The sequence below is a fragment of the Nicotiana attenuata genome, chromosome 11 (assembly GCF_001879085.1).
Source record: "Nicotiana attenuata strain UT chromosome 11, NIATTr2, whole genome shotgun sequence".
Classification (NCBI taxonomy): Eukaryota; Viridiplantae; Streptophyta; class Magnoliopsida; order Solanales; family Solanaceae; genus Nicotiana; species Nicotiana attenuata.
Window position 1 is genome coordinate 5,013,047 of NC_031999.1, and position 9,390 is coordinate 5,022,436.

A 9,390-nucleotide genomic window follows, 5' to 3' on the forward strand; every position below is an offset into this window, starting at 1 on the left:
TGCAGGACTACCTCGGGTCGCCTGATGAATGCGAAATAGCAATCTCACTGTGGTCTGAAATCTACAGCACTGGGATCTGCACAAAAGAGTGTATAGTGTAGTATCAACACAACCGACCCCATGTGCTGGTAAGTGCCTAGCCTAACCTCGGCGAAGTAGTGACGAGGCTAGGACCGGACTACCAAATAAACCTGTGCAGTTAAATTATATACGGTGGAAAAATAAAAGCAGAAATGTACAGGCAAGGATGGGAGGGGGAGACCATGCTGCGGGGAAACATCAAATGATAACAGGAGGACAACAGGTAAATATCAGGAACACCACAACCAAATTATCAACAAGAATCAAAAATCAAACAAGTGCACGACATCACCCTTTGTGCTTTTATTCTCGTCCTCACCATATGAATCAATAGAAATTGCACGGCATCACCCTTCATGCTTTTACTCTCATCCTCACCGTAAAATCAATATAATCGGCACGGAATGGTACATCGTGCGGCACGACATCACCCTCCGTGCTTTACACTCTTCCTTATAAAATTATTCACGGTATCACCCTTCGTTCTTTAACACTCTCTCACCAAAACAATGCACGACATCACCCTTCGTGCTTTACACTCTTCCTCATCCAAACAACAATCACAGACAATAAGGGAAAGGGAATAAATGAATCACAACAAAATCCCGTCAAGGGAACAATATTAAAACAACAAGATCCCGGCAAGGGAACAATACCATAATCCTCTTCTCTTTTTCACATTTGTTTGACAACTCGATTTACAATTTGAGCCAATGCTCTATAAGGTTCAATTACAAATTATTCTTTCACAATTCACTTCACAACTTGAGCCAACACTCCTCAATGTTCAAATATCACCACTACTTCCACAAACTTTGCCCAACAATAGAAAACATCACAAAAAGGCATGAACAATACAAACGGAGTCATATTAATAACAATATAAGACTCACGGTCATGCTTGACACCAACGTATAGATACTCATCACCATGCCTATACGTCGCACTCAACAAATAACACATAGCAAATAGGATAGAAGGCTCCTCAAATATACAACTTGTTTCAAAATCGGACCTCAAATCAAGGTCCAAATACCCAAAATTTGAAAAACCTAGGTTCTACTGAAAACACCCAATTTCCCCCATGAAAACCTTTGATTTTGAGTTGAAATTATGTGAAAAAATGTTAAAGATTGAAGAAAACGATTTGGAAACAACTTACAATCGATTTAGAGAAGAAATTTTCTTTGGAAAATCGTCCAAGAGAGTTTATGTTTTGAGGAGGTATGAAAAATGGTTGAAAATGCGTCTAAGTGTTAATTAACTGGTCTCTGATGTCGCAATTGCGGCCAAGGTTTGCAATTATGAACCCCTCAGAAATCTGCTACTGTCGCATTAGTGACTAAGTATCGCAATTGCGAAGTCGCTTTTGCGACCGGATTGTCGCAACAATGACCAAGGGGAATTCCAGGCCACTTCGCAAATGTGATGGGCCCTTCGCATTTGCGACATCGCTTTTGCGATGACCACGTCGCATTTGCGACCCCAAGGCATACGGGGTCTCTTTGCATTTGCGATGAGTTTTCTTGCGAAGCCTGCAGACCTGCAACATACCTGCAAACTCCTAAGTCCAAATTTCACTCCGTGACCTATCCGAACTCACCCAAGCCCTCGGGGCTCCAAACCAAATATGCACACTAACCCAAAAACATAATACGGACTTGCTCGTGCATTCAAATTCACCAAAATAACATCAACAACTATGAATTTAGTATCAAAATCATGAAATCACTTACGAACATCAAAATTTTCCAATTTTCTCAAATAATGTCCGATTCACATCATTTCAAGTCCATTTCTTATCAAATTTCACAGACTTAACTTAAATCACATATAAGACTCAACTCAAATTTCAAACACATTTCATTTCCAAAAACTCATTGTGAGCACGTGATTTTTGCCACGCTTAAATCTCTCCTACAAATTCCTTAGAATTAGAATTTTTCTTTTAATATTTAAATTTTTAGGATTAATTACATAATTCTTGTGCTTGTTTGCATTTTGTGAGCATTCTTAGTTTGATATAATTCATAAAAATACAAAAAAAAATAGTGCATTTGCATTTAGCACCCCACTTAAATATTTTAGTTAATTAACATTATAAAAATAGAAGAAAATAATAAAAATAGTCCTTTTGCATTTTTTTACTTTTAATTTTGATCTTTTCCTTAGTATTCTTTTAAAATTAGGATTTAGTTGATTTTGAAAATTAATTAGTTTAATTTTAGAGTTAAATCAGATCTGTTAATTATTTTCAATTTTGTATTTTTACAAGAATTTTCATCTTCTATCTGTTTTATTCCTGATTGTTATTTTCTTTCTTTTATTTTTACCCAGAATTTCTTGTTTTCGTGTTTGAATTAGGGTTTTATTTAGGATTCCTTTTTTTGTTTGATTTGAATACCCGGATTGTTATTGCTTATACGTAATATTAGTTTTACTTTGTTTTTTTTTTGGTTATTTTTAGATTGTAGTTCAATTGGAATTGTTCGCTTTAGTTGTTAGTTTACTGTTTTATTAGCTTAACGATACTTTTAGTCTTAGGGGTCATATTAATTAGAGTTGAAATTCAGTTTTGATTAGCTATATTGGTGAATTCTAATTTTGAGCTTTGTTTGGTTATAGCTGATTAGTCTATAGTTTGATATTGACTAACTATGGTAAATTGAGACCAAGGGGGGCTGGGTTAGTCGATATAGGTTTGGTAATTTCAGAATAATGTCAAGGGTAGTGTAGGTATTTCAATCTTGCAGTAATAGGGATAGAATTCCCTAGAGGCTTCTAGATGGGGCTCAAAATAGAAATTCAAAAATTTAGTAGCGTAACTTGGGCAACAAGCTAATAAATAAGGGACTAACTAGCTAAAAATTGAAAAATAAAAGAGGGACTTAGGGGGTAAAGTGAAAATCTGAAGGCAGCCCTAATTTTGTCTATAAAAGGCAGCCCTAGTGGCTTGATTAACAAGTTGCACACATCTGAAAATTCAAAAAAAAAAAAAACTCCCAGCTTCCAAATTTCCCTTTCAAAACATTTTTCAGTAAAGCTTATAACCTACAATTTGAAATTCAAAACCAAAAAAAAAAACCAGATCTGAAATTCAGAAGCTCCCTTAGATCTTAGTCTTCTTCTTCAAAAACCAAAAACCAAAAAACAAAAGCGAAACAGCAGAGAAAACTCAAAAGAAAACTATTACATTGAAGTCTCTCTTAAGTTGATCTCAAGTTTAGCTATCAATTTGGGGTTTCCTAGTGTCCTGAGTTCAACTTCAAGCTATTTGGGTTTCTGCAAGTTATATTGACTGATTTACTGGTTTTATTTTGGTTGGAGCAATCCCTGGTTTTGAGCTTTTTCCTGAACTGTTGCTAAGCATTGCTGCTGTGAAGTTGCTGACCCTAATCTCTTCTTTTAATTTGCTCAAATTCCAGGTACATCTTTTGTAGTCTTCAAGCACTGGAAATAAAGTGAAACACTTGTCAATTTGTTCTCCTCATTTAGTTTCATGTTATATTTAGCTAGATCCAGCAATTTCATTATGTTCTCCATGTGTATTCGACTAAGGACTATTAGAATTATGATGTTAGGGTTATTGTGGTAGAGATTAGCTCATAAATATGCTTAAATTACTTGTATCGGACTGTTTGAATGAGGACATTCTGGATTTTGTTGGTATAGATCCTGTAGCATAGACTAGAATTATATTCAATATAGTTTTGTGCCTGGCTGAGCTTACATCGTTTATTCATTTAATTGTTATATGTATTGAAGTGATAAATTGATTTGCTTCAGTTCTTAAAAAATCATCATCTATGACTATAATATAAAAGTCAGGAAAAGATACATAAATAACTCAAGTGTAAGTACATAAATAACTCAAGTGTAAGCTGTGTTTTCAACTGGAATTGCTATTAGAGGTTGTCATAGGCTTATGCACCTGAATATGAGGTTTACACGTTTACATCTGAAGTCGAGCGGTTTGTCATTTATACCTATTGCTTTAATGTTCAGTTAGAATTCTAGTCCGAATTTTGATCAGCATGCTAATTCACAAATGAAGTATTAATTGATATGTGGATACACGAATCATTATCTAAATGTTAAAAGGTGAACAATTCCACCCAACTACCTAGAAATTGCATTTCTATGATAACTGGATTTCCTGCATCGTTTGGATTGGGCTCATTTGGGCCTCAATTGATGATTCCCTGGAAAGTGATCTGTCCAATTAGGGGAACAAACTACTTCAGGTCTGGGCCAAACTTCCAAGGCCCAAAACCGTTGGAAACTAAAAATCCATTAAAATTACATTAGGAGTATGGGAATTAATCTGCGATATAAATTTAGGTTTTCGAGTTAGGTAGCGGGTTCAAATTAAGAGGGTCCTCTCTTTTGTTTGAATTCGGACTTGAACTCGAGGCCCGAATTTATAAATGCAAATTAATTAAGCCCTTTTTACAGACAAAAAATAAATAAAGAATCTTAGTTTGCTTTAAGTTGGCCTTAAAACAATAAAAGTGGGACGAGCCTCGCCAAATAAAAAATGCATAAATTGCGGGGCCCTCATTAAATGCTTTATTAAAAATATTTTAGAAATTCGGGACATGCCTTTTAGCGAATTTTCATGGCTTCTCGCAAAGTTAATAAGACGCTAGACACTTTAGGCGCGCTTTTAATAATTTTACCTTCTTAAATACGGGTGTGCATTTCATGCGACCCAAATCCAAATCCCAAAACGTTGAATAGGAGGTGTCGAGGATCCGGGTGCATTTCATGTGACGTGATCGAAAAACACGCTCTTAATCGGCATTCACTTTCATAAAAACTAATTAAAAACGGTTAAACAAATTTATAAAATTGCACTATAGGTTTGAACAAGTATAAAAACCAGATTTTTAGCCATTTACAATAATTTAAGCGACCGTGCTAGAACCACGGGATCCGGGGTGCCTAACACCTTCCCTCGGGTCAACAGAATTCCATATTCAGAATTTCTGGTTCGCAGACTCCAATTGGGAAGTCGAATTTTTCCTCGATTTGGGATTTAAATTAATCGGTGACTTGGGACACCAAAAGCCAATCTTATCCCAAGTGGCGACTCTAAAATCAATTAAAATAATCCCATTTCGAATAATGTCACTTGAAATGGAAAAACTCCCTTATACATTTATCCTTCGGGGTAGGTGTGTAAAAAAGAATGTGTGACACTCATATATTTTCCAGAAAAAAAATTTCAATAAAAATTAATTTCTCGGGCTTGGGACCTTGGAATCTGATTCCGGGCATATGCCCAAGTCCCATATTTTCATACGGACCCTTCAGGACCGTCAAATCATAGGTCCGAGCCCGTTTACCCAAAATGTTGAGCAAAGTCAACCTAAATTTTAAAGGCAAAATTTATTATTTTTCACAGCTTTTCACATAATGACCTTCCGAATACGCGTCCGTACTGCGCACAAAAATCGAGGTGAGACAAAAAGGAGGTTTTAAGGCCTCGAAACACTGTATTTATTTCAAAAACAAGTGATGACCTTTTGGGTCATCACATCCTCCACCTCTAAAACAACCGTTCATCCTCGAACGAACATAAGAAGGATGTACCTGAGTAGGAGAAAAGGTAGGGATAACGGCTCCGCATATCGGACTCGGACTCCCAGGTCGATGCCTCAGCAGGCTGACCTCTCCACTGAACACGAACAGAAGGGAAACTCTTCGATCTAAACTGACAAACCTGTCGGTCTAGAATAGCTACCGGCTCCTCCTCATATGAAAAGTACTTGTCCAACTAGACAGTGCTGAAGTCTAACACGTGGGATGGATCGCCCTGATACTTCCGAAGCATAGACACGTGAAACGCTGGACGCACGACTGATAAACTTGGCGGCAATGCAAGTCTATAAGCCACCTCTCCCACTCGATCAAGAATCTCAAATGGGCCAATGAACCTAGGGATAAGCTTGCCCCTCTTCCCAAATCTCATCACGCCCTTGTTAGGCGACACCCGAAGCAATACCCGCTCACCGACCACGAATGCCAAGTCACGAACCTTATGAACAGCATAACTCTTCTGCCTGGACTGAACTGAACGAAGCCTATCTTGAATGATTCTGACCTTGTCCAAGGAATCCTACACTAGATCCGTACCCAACAACCGAGACTCTCCCGGCTCAAACCATCCAATCGGCGACCGACACCGCCTACCATACAAAGCCTCAAAAGGAGCCATCTGGATACTCGACTGGTAGCTGTTGTTGTAGGCAAACTCCGCCAAAGGCAAAAACTATCCCATGAGCCTCCAAAGTCAATCACACAAGCTCGGAGCATATCCTCCAAAATCTGAATAGTCCGCTCGGACTGTCCGTCTGTGTGAGGATGAAACGTTGTGCTCAACTCAACTCGTGTGACTAACTCCCGCTGAAATGCTCCACAGAAATGTGAGGTAAACTGCGTACCTCGGTCCGAAATGATAGACACGGGCACACCATGAAGACAGACAATCTCTCGGATATATATCTCAGCTAACTTCTCGGAAGAATAGGAGACTGCCACAAGAATGAAATGTGCTGACTTGGTCAGCCTATCAACAATAACCACACTGCATCGAACTTCCTCTAAGTCCGTGGGAGTTCGACAACGAAGTCCATAGTGATACGCTCCCACTTCCACTCAGGAATCTCAATCTTCTGGAACAGACCACTAGGCCTCTGATGCTCGTACTTAACTTGCTGACAATTCAGACACCGAGCCACATATGAAACAATGTCCTTCTTCATTCTCCTCCACCAATAATGCTACCGCAAATCCTGGTACATCTTGGAGGTGCCCGGATGAATAGAGTACCGGGAACTATGGGCCTCCTCTAAAATTAACTCTCGGAGCCCATCACATTAGACATACAAACTCGACCCTGCAGCCTCAAAACTCCATCATCTCCTAATGTAACCTGCTTGGCACCTCCGCGCTGCACCGTGTCTCTAAGGACACACAAATGAGGATCATCACACTGCCGATCTCGGATATGCTCTAATAAAGAAGAGCGAGCAACTGTGCAAGCTAATACACGGCTGGGCTCAAAAACATCCAACCTCACGAACTGATTGGCCAATGCCTGAACATCCAAAGCAAGCGGTCTCTCACCTACCGCAATATATGCAAGACTGCCCATGCTGGCTGACTTCCTACTCAAAGCATCGGCTACCACATGGGCCTTTCCCGAATGATATAAGATGGTGATATCATAGTCCTTTAACAGCTCCAACCACCCCCTTTGCCTCAAATTTAGCTCTTTCTTCTTGAGCAAGTATTGCAAACTCTTGTGATCCGTGAACACCTCACATGCCATGCCATATAGGTAATGCCTCCAAATCTTCAGCGCGTGAACAATGGCTGCTAACTCCAAATCATGGACTGGATAGTTCTTCTCATGAATCTTCAACCGACGCGAAGCATAAGCAATGACCTTGCAACCCTGCATCAATACCGCACCAATTCCAATACGAGATGCATCACAATAAATTGTACATGGCCCTAAACCTTTGAGCAAAACCAACACTGGCGCCATAGTCAAAGCTGTCTTGAGCTTCTGAAAGCTCGCCTCACACTCGTCCGACCACCTGAACTGGGCACCCTTCTGGGTCAACCTGGTCATCGGAGCTGCGATAGATGAAAACCTCTCCACAAGCCGACGATAATAGCCTGCCAAACCCAAGAAACTTCGGATCTCTGTAGCTGATATGGGTCGAGGCCAGTTCTTGACTGCCTCTATCTTATTCGGATCTACCTGGATACCCTCTGCTGATACCACATGACCCAAGAATGCAACTGAACTCAACCAGAACTCACACTTTGAAAACATAGCATACAACTGACTATCTCTCAAAGTCTGAAGAACCACTCTCAGATGCTGCTCATGCTCCTCCCGGCTGCGAGAATAAATCAAAATATCATCAATGAAGACTATCACGAACGAGTCCAAGTAAGGCATGAACACTCGGTTTATCAAATCAATGAAAGCTGCTGGGGCATTTGCCAACCTTAATGACATCACCAAGAACTCATAATGCCCGTATCGAGTGCGGAAAGCTGTCTTTGGGACATCAGATGCCCTAATCCTCAATTGATGGTAGCCCGATCTCAAGTCGATCTTAGAAAACACTTGGGCGCAGTTGGTCGAACAAATCATCAATCCTCGACAATGGATACTTATTCTTGATTGTGACCTTGTTCAATTTCCGGTAATCTTACACAATCTCATCGACCCGTCCTTCTTTTGGACAAACAACACCGGCGCACCCCAAGGCGAGACATTGGCCTAATGAAGCCCTTATCAAGCTTGCAACTGCTCCTTCAACTCTTTCAACTCAGGTGGAGCCATACGATACGGCGGAATAGAAATGGGCTAAGTGCCCGGAGCCAAATCAATGCAAAAGTCAATATCCCTGTCGGGTGGCATACCCGGCAGGTCTGAAGGAAATACCTTAGGGAACTCACGAACTACATGCACAGAATCAATAGGAGGGACCTCAGCACTAGAATCACAAACATATGCTAAATAAGCCAAACACCCCTTCTCGACCATACGTCGAGCCTTCATATATGAGATAACACTACGGGTAGAATGACCAGGAGTCCCTCTCCACTCTAAATGAGGTAGACTCGGTAAGGCTAAGGTCACAGTCTTGGCATGACCATCCAAGATAGCGTGGTAAGGTGATAACCAGTCCATCCTCAATATGAAATCAAAATCAACCATGTCCAACAGTAACAAGTCTACTCGGGTCTCAAGACCCCCAATCATAACTACGCAAGAACGATGAACATGATCTACCATAATAGAGTCACCCACCGGTGTAGACACATAAATAGGAGTACTCAAAGAATTACTAGGCATGACCAGATACGACGCAAAATAAGATGACACATAAGAGTATGTAGACCCTGGATCAAATAGCACTGAAGCATCCCTACTACTAACCAGAACCATACTTGTGATAACTGCATCGGAAGCCTCAGCCTCAGGCGTGGCTGGAACAGCATAACATCGGGGCTAGGCCCCACCACTCCGGACTACATCTCTGGGACGGCCTGCTGCTGGCTGGCCTCCACCTCTAGTGGCCTGAGCTCCACCTCTAACACCTCTACCTCTACCTCTAGCACCTCTACCTCCATCTCTAGCTGGCTGGGTGGGCTGTGGAACACTCGGTGCCTGAACCATGGCACCGGAACCCAGATGCTGAGAGCTGCTCGATGCTCGAGGACAAAATCTAGAAATGTGACCCATATCACCACAAGTATGACAAGTCCTCGGCTGCTGAG